This window comes from Mirounga angustirostris, unplaced genomic scaffold (assembly GCF_029215605.1).
Source record: "Mirounga angustirostris isolate CCGP_5_RB_7025 unplaced genomic scaffold, mMirAng1.0.hap1 SCAF_7, whole genome shotgun sequence".
NCBI classification, from domain to species: domain Eukaryota; kingdom Metazoa; phylum Chordata; class Mammalia; order Carnivora; family Phocidae; genus Mirounga; species Mirounga angustirostris.
In genome coordinates, this window is record NW_026991715.1 from 52,529,792 (window position 1) to 52,544,150 (window position 14,359).

The window sequence follows — 14,359 nt, forward strand, 5'->3', positions numbered from 1 at the left end:
ATAAAAATGGTCTCTGCCTCGTAAGGGTTGTGAGAGTTAGATCCATGTAAAGCATTCAGAACAGTGACTGGTACATAATATGTGCTCATTAAATGGTAGTAGTAATTGTTGTTATTGTTAGATTTTAATCTACACAGGGCTTGGTATCTAGCATTTTTCCCTGTGGGGTTGGGTTAAATCTCCCTGTTACATGAGAGGGAGAAGTATTAGGTGAGTCTTTTAACATGCGGAGGAAATGAATATTTCTAATGCCACACCAGGATTTAACTTTCCCCAGAAGCCCCAAGTAGAACGTGACCGACTGTTTTGGGAAGTGGTGTGGGTAATTATAACTCAGTCTCATTGGCAGGAAGAAGGGAGGTCTCTGTTTTAGTGGCCTCAGTAGGCTTTTCACATGGCCGCCTGCGGCCTCTTTGTTCTGGCTACAGTGTAATCTGCCATTTTGGAACCAAATAGAAATCATTGACATCGTCAATACATAAAGACATAAGACATAGACAAAGACATAAAGTTCTTAACAGACTTTAGTGCATTTTGGTACAAGCAAGAGAGGTTTCAGTGATACATGATTTCTTTTTCTGTTCTTTTTTTTGAGATACGTCATTTCTGAGAGTGAAGTGGACAATTCCTAGAATTGCTTGGGAACTGAAATCTGCTGAGTAATCACATGACCTCAGGCAGGAGAACTATTTTGACCACTGCCAAGAGAAGTGGTTTAGAGATCAAATTTTATTACAGAATGCAATGTAGACTACCTGGTGCTTTTTTGCTATTTGAACAATCCTATATCACATGATGACCCCACCACTCTGGGTCTGAGGCTTTCCTCCCTGGGAAATCTGGACCTGCGGTTAGAGCCCTGTGGTCAGGGAAGCCTGTGACCCTGTGTGTGTCATGGGAAACATACACAGGTTTCCTGGATGATTTTCCCTGTGAACAAAAGCAGAAATCCACCAAGAGGACAAGGAAGGTAGGTCCATGACCCACAGAAGGGAAGACTGAGCCTGAGATCTGTGTGTGTGAGCAGGTGACACTATGCAAGTGGAAGGAAGTGTCTGGCCAGGGAGGCCAGAGCCAAGGGTTTGAGTCTTGGTTTTAATCTTCACCAGTTGTATGACTTCAAGCAAATAGCTGAATATCTTTATTTTTCTCATCTGTAAAATGGGAATGAAAATAATAGTATCTATCTCACGAGGGTATTGTGTGAGTTAGTTAATATAGGTAAAGTGCCTAGAACAATGCCTAGCACACAGTAACTCTATACGATGTCAGCTATAATTATCAGTATTTGCTATTATTATTATGCCGAAATGCTTTGCTATGTGTAAAGAATATACAAACTGAAGGCATGGTCCTAGATTGATCCATGTATCAGTTTGTTAAGGTTACCATGACAAAGTGCCACAGACTGGGTGGCTTACATGACAGAATTTCTTCCCTTATAGTTCTGAAGGCTAGAAGTCTGAGATCACGGTGTTGGCAGTGTTGACTTCTTCTGAGCTCTCTCTTTTGGGTTTGTGTATGGCTGTCCTCTCTGTGTGCTTTCACAGGGTCTTTCCTCTGTATCTGTATCCTAATCTCTTCTTATAAGGACACCAGTAATACTGGATTGAGCCCACCCTCATGACCTCATTGAACCTTAATTACATCCTCAAAATGTCTGTATCTCCAAATAACGTCACATTCTGAGGTACCGGGGCTTGAGATGTCGACATATACATTTTGGAAGGGAGACACAGTTCAGTCCATTATAACTGGTTGTCAGTTGGGTTAAGCTGGAACTTTGTTCCCCTTATCTAAATGGTTCCTGTTTAGAATTGGTCAAAAGAGGTACTTGTACAGAAGAGAAGGAGTAGCCATTGCTCTCTGGAGGTCATGGTAGTTGGTAGAACTGACAGAGAGATACGGAGATGCCAGTGAGGTCCAGCTTATCCTGGCTCTCCTCTGCCTGCCCCCCACCCAGCTCTTCTTCCAGATTGCTGACCCTACTGGCCAACAAGGGTTCCAAGCCATCACCACATATGAGGCTGAAGACCCCCCAGACTTCTCCCATCCCCTTCATGATTTCACTTCAGTGTTTGGACTTGCTTGGCTTCTAGTTTTGACTAGCTGGTGAATCCTCTGATCTTCTACTTCTGCTAGCCTCCCACAGTTGTGTAAAGTCTAGTTACAAAATAAATCTCTTATTCTGTAATACTCAGAGTAACTCCACTTGCATGATTGAACCCTGACCGAAATAGGAATAATAGTAATTATTATTATTAGTGTTATTATTATTGACATACTATCACTGCACCAGAAAGGAGACTATGCCTCACTCATAAGCATACAGTTGAAGTTCTAATTACCTCAAGCTTGAGCTCGTTCAAAATTCCTCTGAACTAGTCTTACCACTACCATCTTTCCTGGCTCCAATATATCCCACAAAAGGCTGCCAGATAAAATGTCTTGAACCATATTTTTTTCAAGTAGGCTCCACGCCCATTGTGGGGCTTGAACTCACAACCCTGAGATTAAGAGTCGCATGCTATACTGACTGAGCAAGCCAGGTGCCCCTTGAACCATATTTATGTCATCAAGTGACAGTCAAGTGAAGGCCCCCAGATGACATCTGAGTAGCAGGCCTAGGGAAAAACAGGTTCAGATTAAAGCCAAAGGAGGAGGGTTTCCAGAAGGAGGTCTCCAGGGGGAAAAAAATAATGGAATAGATTCAAAGTATGGGAAATATTAAGAGGGTGGTTTACAATGCTATTGGGTCACTGGGATAAAAATAGTAATAGGGCATGGAAAATTAAGTAAATGTTTTTAAAAAGTAATTATTAATTCTAGGGTGTACAAAAAATCATAGAAGAAAAAAATACTCAAATTACACTTCTGTACTCAAAGGTGGGGACCAGTTAGGCATAATCATGTAACATAAGTACACATAATGTTATGACTATTTAACATTTGGTCATGAGGTAAGCATATGGGAGAATGAGAAAGGGAAGAATATAGCAAAGAAGGGGCCACAGGGGATCATGTTGAAGGGTTTGCCATGACAACCTATGTAGATAGCTCCTTAAAGAAGTCAGGCTCAATGGGGAGCTGAGAATGGAGCAGTAACCACAGGGCATATGGAGCCAGGGAAGAGTTCAAGGACATACAAGAACCTGTTTGTATACTTTGGGACTGATCCAAGAGCGGGAGAGCTGAGGGCAGAGAGGAGGTAACAGAGAAGGATATTTGAGAGGAGAAAGGAGATGATGGATCCAGAGCCCAGATGGAGGATCTGGGTTTTTCTAGGAGCAGGGATATATCTTTCATTGTATCAGGTGGGAAGAAAAAGCCAGATCAAGATGCAGGACGGTTTGTATATCTAGGTCAAGGAGAGGAGGACTTTTTTCCTTCCTTTTACTTCATCTCTGCCTTCACTTCCTTAGGTATGAAGTCCCAAAGCACTTTCCTAGAGCTGTCTCCTCTCCTTCCTAGAAGACGAATAGGTCTTCTACCTATTGTGGAAGTCAAAGAAGACTAGAGAAAGCTAATCTGAGAGGACAAGATTTTAAATCAAGACTGAGATGAACAAACTTGTTGGAGTCACACAGCTAATTAGTGACAAAGCTAGGACTAGAATCCAACTGGCTCCTAGCCTAGTACTCTTTCACGACCAAATTACCATGTAATATTGAACGGATGGGAACGATTAAGGTTTAGGACCATTATAAAGACTAACATGACCCGAGTTACATGAAATAAGGAACCAAGTAGAAATACACTGGAGAGATTTAAGCCTCACTTAGCAGGAAGGAGTAATTTTACCCACTGTGAGCCCATGGTTAGATTAGGGTGGATTGAACTGAATTGTAAACTTTTAGAAGGTACTGCCTTCATTGTCATCTAACCCAGCTGGGCTAGGAGAAGCCCTGGCTGCATGAAGTGGCACTTCAGGGAGAGGACTGAGATCCGTGTCAGCCCAGAATATTTATCAGCTTGAACCCAAATTAACTCTTTAAATTACACAGATATACTGGCCATCTTCACTCTCCTCCATTCAGAAGCACTAATTACATATGCTGAAAAGTAGAAAGTGCTTAAAAATCACAAGTATTGTTTCTTCTCCATACCTGTGGGGGCCTTGGTAACTTCAACTAGAAGAGGCTCTTTCTCAAAATGTTCCTTTCTTGGACTTTTCCTTCATGCCCTTCATGAGGCTCTTGTTCTACTTGCAGCAAATGTCTTTCATTGTTCTGGATTTGAATTTTCAACCTATCTTGGACCGTCATGTTCATTTTGACTGACACTTGGTTATCTGTCATGCAAGTATTATTCTCCCCTTGACATTATTTAATATGATGGCTGTTGAATTATGAATGCTGGCATTGGTCAGGCAGGTCACTCTTGCTATTACGTAACTTTGGGGAGGGAGGCAATTTTGTTAATGCCCACTTGGACAAGTCACCATCAGGTTATGCTAACTCATAGTCCCCTTTGTAATTAAAATCCTTCTGATTTGTTACTCAGTGTTTATAATCAATAGAGATTTCTAAATATTCAATCAAATGTTTACTTTTTCCCCTCAGGTTGAACCCCAATGCCCCCACCTCCAGTCCAGGGCTCTTTTATTTCCCCATGTTTAGGGCAGAGTTCCTGGACCAAAGGAAACATGTAAAAAGCTCATGAGTTGCCAGATGGCCCCAGGCACCAGAGGGAAAATACCCCAACTGCCAATATCCATTTCTATTAGATGAATATTCTTGCTAAATTCTCCTAATTTTCCCTCAGACTAGATAAACACAGTTGAATATCAGATCTCACTCTCACTTCACAGAGAGGCTCTGGATCATCTGGGGGCAAATAACACAATGGACGCCATGGCCCCACTCACCTCACCAGGAAGGGGGTGTAACTTTTGGTGGGGGAAGTGAAAGGATTCTAAATGCAGAAGCCTTTTCTGACCACCCTATCTAAAGAAAATACCCTCCTTTCCTTTCCCTGTTATCCTGTGTCACAACATCCTGTGCATTTTCTTCATTGCACTTATCACAGCCATTGGATTTCAATTTTCTTGTGTATTATCTTTCTCCTCCACTACAATAGAATATTCCTAAGGGCAGGAGCCAGATCTGTGTTGTTCCCTATTGAATCCCCAAGTGCCAGAAACAATGCCTGGCACCGAGTAGGTACTAGATAAATATTAATTGGATGGATGGATGGGTAGATGAACCTACCTGCTTTCTTCACCCACAGGGAACATAAGGTTGGCCCCAATGAGCCACCTGTGTAAGAGGAATCCCAGCTCTGGTTAACTAGGGGAGTCTCTAGTGAGATGTAGCAGGGAAGATGCTAAGGTGCTGTTTAGGTCCCACTGAGATTTGAATTTGAAAGGAAAGTTATAAAAGCAGGCAGGGAGTTGGGGGAGAAACCAACACTAGCAGGAATAAAGAGAACTTTGTAACTAGAAAACCACCTTTCGTCATATATCTGGAAAACTTGGAAAACTAAGTAAGACAAAAGTGAGTTGGACAAAAGGGGGAATTAGATTAAGATTAGGGGGTATTAAACACATACAGAGGGATTAAATGGCTGACTTAAAGCAAAAAAAAAAAAAAGAAAAGGTGGAAATACAAAGTAGATATAAGACATGTTAGGGTGGGTTGCACCTCATTTCTGTGCTCCTGGGGAGCATCTCCATTGGTGTGAAGCAGGGAGAGGTGTCTGTAGGGTCCAATCTCCCACTCCCCGCCATGCACCATCCTGCCCACACTAGTAGGTTCATGCTGTCAGGCTGCTGAACCAGCTGCAAAGGGCTGTTTCCCAGCCTGCCCATTTCATAGAAGATGCCAAGAATTAGACCTTTTTTCCTACCATCAGAAATACTGGCCTGGGTCTTATCTACTCAGGTCTTGATGATAAAGAGTTAAACTGAAAATCTCTCCCTACTGGGTCATTTCTGTCAGGGGGGAAATGCTATAATTTTCTCATCTTAAAAATAATAATTTATTGACCTCACCTTCCCCTCCAGCTACATTTCCATCTACTCCCCATTTTTATTCTAGTTTTTTTTAAAGCCAAACCAATTAAATGTTTTGTCTCTACTTGCCATTTTCCATTTCTCCCCACCCCCACCTTGTCTCTTGAATCTACTCTCTCTGGCTTTTGTCTCAACCATCCCACTGAATCTGCTCTTTTCAGGGTCACCAGTAACCCTCAAGTTGTTAAGACAAGCGGTGACTTTCAGTCCTCAGTTTACTTTAGCCATCAGTAACATCTGACAGTGTGGGTTGCTCCATCCTCCTGGATACACTGTCCTCACTGGACTGCCAGGACACCACCCTGTCATGACCTACTGCCTGTTCACCAGTCACCGCTTCTCGGATGCTCTTGCCAATCTCCTCAGCAACTTGTCCTTCTGGTTGTGGTGCTCCAGGACTCAGTCCTTTGTCCTGTCTTCATCTTGCTGCACTCACCGGCTTGGTGATCTCATCCAGCCTCGGGGCTTTCATGGCCGTTATTGTGCTGAGCGATTTCTATCTCCAGACTGGATTGCTCTCCTATACTCCAGACTAAGAGATCTACCTGCCTCACCATACCTCAACTCAGATGTCCACAAATCCAGGTTTTCCCTCCCCTATCTTCTTGTCCCAGTCTTTCCTGCATCAATAATGGCAACTTCACTTTTCCAAATGCTCAGGGTCAAAAACCTCAGTGTCATCCCTGATTGCCTTCTTTCTCTTATACCCCGTATCTAAACATCCAAAAATCCTTTAGGTTCTATTTTTCAAATATACCCAAATATAGAGCATTTTCCACTACCTCCTTGGTTACCATCCTGGTCCAAGCCACCAATATTTCTCACCTGGATTAGACTGAGAACATACTAATGAACTGTCTTGCATCTGTCTTGCCCACCTAGAGTCTGTTCTCAACACAGCAGCTAGAGGAGTCCTTTTCAAAAGGAAGTCAGATGATGTTGCCCCTCTGCTCAAAACCTTCCTGTGGTCTCACATCTCACCTAGGATAAAAACCATGGTCCTCACAATAGCCTGCACAGCCTACACAATCTGTCCCCATTATCTGTCTACTCCTTTTTTTTTTCTCATCATTCACTTCTCCAGCCACTCTGGTCTTCCTGTTTTTCCTCAGTCTTTCTCCCACAAGCATGCTCCCACAGCCTTCCCACCTCCTGTTCAGCTACCTTTGTGTTTTTCCCTTGGATCTCCACATGGCTTCCTTTCTCATCTCCTTCAGGGCTTTCCTCTTCTAAGTGAGGCCCTCCCTGAGCACTTTATTATACATCCCAACCATCTCCCCTTCTACCACTTCCCATTCCTCTTCCCTGCTCTATTTTTTCTCCACAGAGCCTATTACCATCTGTTTTTATTATTTGTTGTTGTATTGTCTGTCTTCCCACGTTATTGTGCAAGCTCCATTAGGACAGGAAGTTTCATCTTTTTTATTCTTTTTGCTTTATCCCCAGTGCTTAAAACAATGCCTAGCACATGGCAAGCAATCAGTCAATATTCACTGAATCAATGAGAAAGCCATTCTGCGCCAATGTGTTAATGATTTCTAGTATCTTCATAGGAGCTGCCTAGACTCAACTCATTCCCACAGGCACAGTTGTCTAATCCAAAAAAGTAATTCTAATGGAGGGATGTCAGACACTCTATATCACATAGATTGAGATTGTAGCATCTGACACTCTATGGGAAGACACTTTGGGGTGGTTGGAGACTTGTGGTACCCCTCATATTATACTGAATTGTTGATCGCTATATGAAAATGACCTAGAGGTGGTAGTAGGCCACATGTTCTGTGTGAGTCACACGAAAGATACAATTGTTGACTACATTGATGGATATGATTTAATGGATATTGTAGTCCTGTTGTTTTCTAATCTAGTCAGACCACACTAGGAGTACTGTGTTCACCTTTGGGAGTTATTTTTCAAGAGGAATATTGTTCAGAGAAAATCAGCCAGGCTAGTGACGTATCTAACCATGGTATATGAAGAGCAATTGAAAGGACCATGGTGCTCAGTGATTACATTACATTTAAGGACAAAGTCTAAGAACATGGACACCTGTAACACCACTCACTCATCCTTTGTCCATGACAGATATTATTAATCAATCATGATTCTCTTTCCCACAGCATTTGCCCACCCTCTAGCTCTCCAGACAGCCATGATCCAATCCACTAGAGTTGGAAACTGAGACCAGACTTACTAGTTATTTGGCTATAAGGGAGGTATGATTTTCCCCCGGAAGTAAAGGCCTGTGGTATGAAATAACTGACTAAACAGGTCCCATCTACTTGTAGAGAGTAAAACCAGAACCAATGAGTAATAAAAAGCCAGGATAGAGAAGAAAAATCTAACGGTAACAAGTATCCAAAAGTGAGGTCTCAGAAGGTAGGGAGTCTGGAGGACTACCTGCCAAGGACTAGTGGAGGAAATCTCTTTGTTAGGTGGGAGATTGGAGTGGATTACCTCCCCTTCATCCATCCCTAGAGTCCAGTGGATCTTTTCTACTTGGCTCTGTTAGGCAGAGCCAGAGAAGTGGGCTGGGAAAGAAAGTCTGCAAAGCAAAACCGTTCACCTTTAAATTGCAGTAATTTTACTGGGAAGGATAACAGAAAATCAGAACAAAGAAGACAGTGGGTTAAGCACAAAGAGATAAAGTGATTATTTCTAAGCTGAATAACAATAGCAACAAAAACTTTTTTTTTTTTAACTTTTGGACACTCTTTGACTGCCATTTATCTTTCCTGTTCCCACATACTTTAACCCCATCTTTTTGGTCAGAAGCCAATTAACTTCGTTAAAAACAGTCGCTGCCAGAAGCTTTGCTTACTGCGTTCCAAGACTTGGAAATTCCTTCCCTAATGACATAGTAGAAACTCTGTCGCCACAGTTAAGAGCAGGCTGGAGACAATTACTATATTTAAGTCATGCTTTGCAGGTTATCATACCCACATCTGCAAGCTATTCCCTGTGTAAAGCATTTGGGGTTATTTGCCACAGAAAACTCATTGGAAAGTGCCAACAACTGCACGAGGACCTGTGACTGAGACTATTCGACGTGGCTCCAGAGGACAGGCACATAACTTTCTTTTCAGCAACTCCACACCCACCCCTGCTTCTTGGAACCAGGCTCCTCTTATCGAGACAGGAAGTCTATACTTGGGATGGAATGAAGGGGTGGCGAGGAGCAACTCCTCCAGCAGCCACCCACCGGCTGGCCTGTGAAAGGAAAAAGGCCAATCCAGAGGGTTGGTCAGCTTGAGTGCTACCCTCTCAAAAACCGCCCTGGCATTTATAGAAAGGAAGCAAAGGACAGGATGAGAGTTCTGTACACGATGGCACTTTCTAACAGAAATCAGAGAATGTGTCGGGTCCCACTGAGTAGCGAGCTGCTGCCGGCATCTGTGGCCTTGAGCAAGTGAAAAACTGCTCTGAGCCTCAGTTTCTTCACCCATCAAATGGGATAACAGTGCCCAAACTTACTGCCCTGGGGGTACTAGGAAGATTAAAGCAAGTAATAAATGAGAAAGCACTTTGAAAAAAGTTCTAAGCATTACCAGTGTCAGAATTATTATTATGAGCATTCTTTTGAGCCTGCAGTGGTAGTCATCTGTAAGATTTCATACAGTGATGATTATCCTAAAACCAAGATGAAATAAAGGCCAGTTTCACCGTAATGCTGTCTTACATGGGATCCTTTGATTGAGTCCATCCTTTCTGAGTTCATTCCTTTCTGAGTTTATCCAGAATGCGCAGCCTTGAGTTGAGCCCCTGAGCTCTTGAATCGTCACCTAAAAATTGAGGGTCATTCATCGTTTGAAGGAGTGTCCAATCATATGAGATATGTGCTCATTACAGATCTTAGACAAAAATCACATTCTGTCTGCTGACCAATGGGACATCCACTTTGACCTGCACCCCACCGGCCCCTTTGTCTCATCCTCCCCTTCTCCCTCCCCAGTGAGTTAGACTTGATGGGATCTACCCATGTTCTGTCACTGCTATGGAACACATGTGTTCACCCAATATACAGATACCTGTATTTTTTTGTGGACTGATTATTCTGGTAGGTTTTTTTTTTCTTTTAATCTAAATCCTTTACATCTCCATTTACTCCCATCTGTCTGAATTTTAATTTTACTCCAAGACAGACAAAAACAAGAAGAAAGTAGACGTCTTAAAAACTATTTAATAAGTATTTAGAAAAATGAGAAATTGGGGCTGGCATATAGAGAAGGGAAAGGGAGCAAGAAGGTAGGCTTGGACTACTGTTAGTTAAGATGAGGTTTGTAGACACCGCTTAGCATGCTCTTGGTGTCACCGATTACCTTTGTAAGTGCTGCTTAAACCTGTGGTTGGACAACTATTCTTAGAGATTTTCTAAGACTTCCCAGTCAGATTAATGAACTGTTCTAGGTGTGATCTGTAATAATGCTCATAAGATAGAAGGGCGTCTGGGTGGCTCCATTGGTTAAGCGTCTGCCTTCAGCTCAGGTCGTGATCCTGGGGTCCTGGGATGGAGCCCCGCATCGGGCTCCCTGCTCGGCGGGAAGCCTGCTTCTCCCTCTGCTTCTGCTGCTCCCCCCACTCATGCTCTCTCTCTCTCTCTCAAAGAAATAAAATCTTAAAAAAAAAAAAGATACTTGCAATATCTGTTAATCATCAGCCTCTTTAAATGTTACGGTCACTATAGTCATGGAATTCTAAGAAACACCAAATACACATGAGCACATTTTCTAAACTAGTTTAACAACTAACAGATGACAGAATGCAGGACGATTTTCTGTAACTTAAGCTAACTCTACCTCCACTCCATAGAACCAAATATAATTTCTAATTCTCCCCTGTGCTGCCCTGAGTATATCATAAGAACATATATATGCTAACATAGCTTATTACAATAACTCAGAAGAGAGAAAGATGAATTAGACCCAGGCAGTAGACAAACTTAGCACATCTGAGTGTCACCTTAAACCTGCTTGTTTTACTTCCTATTATAAATATGGTTAGCGTGCAGTTTGATAGGACCATCTAAGGTTATTACAAATGTAGCTTTGTGCATTTAGACTGATTAAGTGCAAATAAATCACACAGCATCAATCCAGAAAGGACAAAACCTTAGCAGATAGAGAATGGGATATATATATATATTAGAGGACTAGGCCTCCAGCTATCACTTAATAGATATCCATAGTTCCTTTTCCATGTTCTTTGCCTAACCCTTCCGGTCCCTCATTCAGGATCTTAAAATTTATGGGAATCCTATAAATAGCTAGTCCCTAGCTCCACAGAGGTCCCTAAAGATTGTCATAGAGACACATAAACTATTTGCAATATTTAAAAAATCCTAATAGGGTGTCATCCATTTGTTGTGATAACTAAAATGTCAGTTTCTTTTATTTTGGTTATGATTAGCTTACGTTGATTAGATCTGAGTTGGACATGTCTTTTGTGGACAGTACATGTGAATCAAGCATTTCTCAGTAAATTCAGTTAGATAAATATGTGAAAAGATAGAGTCCACGTATATGGAAATGCAGTAACAAAGGGAAATAGCCTGAAAGCAGTCCTGGCTTGGTGGTGGAAATTGTGGACACCCCTCAAGTAGCAACTTCTTGGGAGTAAGTTGTGGAGCAGATAAGAAATAAGAATTATTTCCGGCTGATATGACCTCCTGGTATAAGGAATTCCCATTATCCTGATGAGGTTATGAATGCACTTCCTTAATTCTTTCTTATTCTCATCCAAGAGCAAACTCAGTGGTATTAACTATATGAATAAAATGATAATTTGTGCACACACACAAACACAGATGCACATACAGAAGCTATAAATTTCAGAGGAAATCTAAAGAATGTGGAAATGAAAATGATCATATCTTGCCTGATATGAAACATGAGCCTTTGGTATGCTATATATAGGACAGACTGGAAATCTTAGAAATAACCCATTACTGAAGTGATGATTCCTTAAGAACAGTTACTTTAAGAACATCTGTTAAGTTACACCTTATCAAATTGGAAGGACCCAGGATTTTCTTTGCAAAGGAAAAGATAGCAGGTCAAGGTACTTAAGGAAAAAGTAAGGGCGAATCAAGTAGTAAAGAGCAAATCAAGATACATTTATTGTTCAGACTTCCAACTGAGGCCCAAACAAGTTCACTTTCAACAATGATATCCATCTCTGGTGTGGACAGCTTATCCTTATTTTATTCATTCATTTACTTACTCCCTTATTTACTCACTTATTTTTCTCTCTTTATATAATGGTCAGCAATTTTGAGCAGCATTCATATTCTAAAACCAGTAGTAGAACTATGCAGGTGGATACTGACAAAGAGCTTATAGTATAACAGAGAATTTGGTAAAATAAATATGGTTGAGCAACAAATACCTATTGATTACCTACTATGCACCAGATACTGTTCTAAGTGCTAGAACACAGCAGATCCAATCAGATGCCAGTTCTCCCTCTGGTGCAGCTTATCTTGTGCTGTGAAGATTGCTATGGAAAAGATATGCCCAGGGTGCTACAGAGGTAAGAGGGTGAGCAGACCAATCCAGGTTTGGAATCTGGTAATGGAGTAGACTGGAGTTTGTGACATTCATTGCTCCTAAAGCACAACAGCCACCCCAACATAAAGCCTCAACCTGTCAAGAGACTTTTAGAAAAGTGAGAGACTTTTAGAAAAGCGAGTTTTGGTGAATACACTTTATGTGTTGTGAATTTCACAACATTCTTTGAAGTTATTGATAATGATAGGTCCAGGAATCACCGTTTACCACTGTTATCTCCACAGATATTATTTAATCCACCCAATCAAATGTGAGCTTTTCACAAGTCTTTAGAAAGCCAAGATATGAAAAGTCATTAATTCTCACCAGTCTTCCTGGAAGATAGAGTTAACTTCCATGTAAGCTTAGTTTCCTATAAAACAAGGGATATTGAGAAGATGATTGCCATGATTAGTTCAAGGCTAGACACTTTGAGCTTTCCAAGGATGGCGCATAATCTAACATAATCTGTTTATGTGTCGAAAAATGTGTATGTACATTTTTAATAAACATATACATGTAACTTAATTAAACGTGGCCTACGAGATACACATGCCATATCATTAGCAGGGGTTGGCTCTGGAGTGTAGAAATAAGATTGGGTGTTGGAGAAGAGAGACATTCTCTGTGTGAATTCTTAAGTGATTACATAGCTCTATGTTACTCGTACTGTCTGTAAAACCTATAACGTGAATATGAAGGGATATTTTAACTCTGTAAAAATAATGCTAGCTAGTAGATAATTTATTTACCCAGACCACTAAATTTTGTTCTAATCACCTATTGGCCTATTTATTTTCAGCTGAATAACACGTGCTTATCTTTCATCATTTACCTGGAGATTTTCCTGATGAGAAAATACAGAAGCGTTAGCAGGAGCTTTGGGAACTATGGGTTTTATTAGGGGAAGTTAGGGGGAGTGGTAGGGGTAACGATAGGATCTCTCTCTCACCTACTCAAGTTCATTCTGCATTTTCTCATTTGAATAGTAATGTGCGAAGGAAGTCAGGGAAATATTTTAAAAAATTGAAATTGTAGAGCTAGAGGAGACTTCACAGGTAATTTTTTATCTCTAAGGAAAATGAGACCTAAAAATGTTAAGTGAATTACCCAGCATCAGACATTCACTAAGCAATAGGGTGACATTGGAAGCCAGATCTTTTTTGTGTCATGCTATTTCTACTAAACTGCCCTGTCTTTTTTTTTTTTTTTTTTTTGCTTTTATTCATTGTCTTTATTTGCTGTATGTAAATTCAGCGGTCTTTTTTTGCGGGGGGTATGATCCCATTTGTGTATATATTTTTTATTTTTTTATTTTTTTTATTATGTTCAGTTAGCCAGCATATAATACATCATTAGTTTTTTCTAAAATTTTTTATTTTTTTTATTCTTATGTTAATCCCCATACATTACATCATTAGTTTTAGATGAAGTGTTCCATGATTCATTGTTTGTGCATAACACCCAGTGCTCCATGCAGAATGTGCCCTCCTCAATACCCATCACCAGGCTAACCCATCCTCCCACCCCCCTCCCCTCTAGAACCCTCAGTTTGTTTTTCAGAGTCCATCGTCTCTCATGGTTCGTCTACCCCTCCGATTTCCCCCGCTTCATTCTTCCCCTCCCGCTACCTTCTTCTTCTTCTTTTTTTCTTAACATATATTGCATTATTTGTTTCAGAGGTACAGATCTGAGATTCAACAGTCTTGCACAATTCACAGCGCTTACCAGAGCACATACCCTCCCCAGTGTCTATCACCCAGTCACCCCATCCCTCCCACCCCACCCCCCACTCCAG

The 14,359-nt window shown here is 41.2% G+C and overlaps 1 long non-coding RNA gene across 1 annotated transcript in view; it reads left to right on the forward strand.

Moving 5' to 3' along the window:
* Window positions 1–554: 554 nt before the first annotated feature.
* LOC123852649 (uncharacterized) overlaps window positions 555–14,359 on the forward strand; it is a 34,362-nt gene continuing 20,557 nt past the window's right edge. Inside the window, exon 1 of the long non-coding RNA XR_006792966.3 lies at window positions 555–970. This is a non-coding gene — a long non-coding RNA (uncharacterized LOC123852649). The remainder of the gene's footprint in view (window positions 971–14,359) is intronic.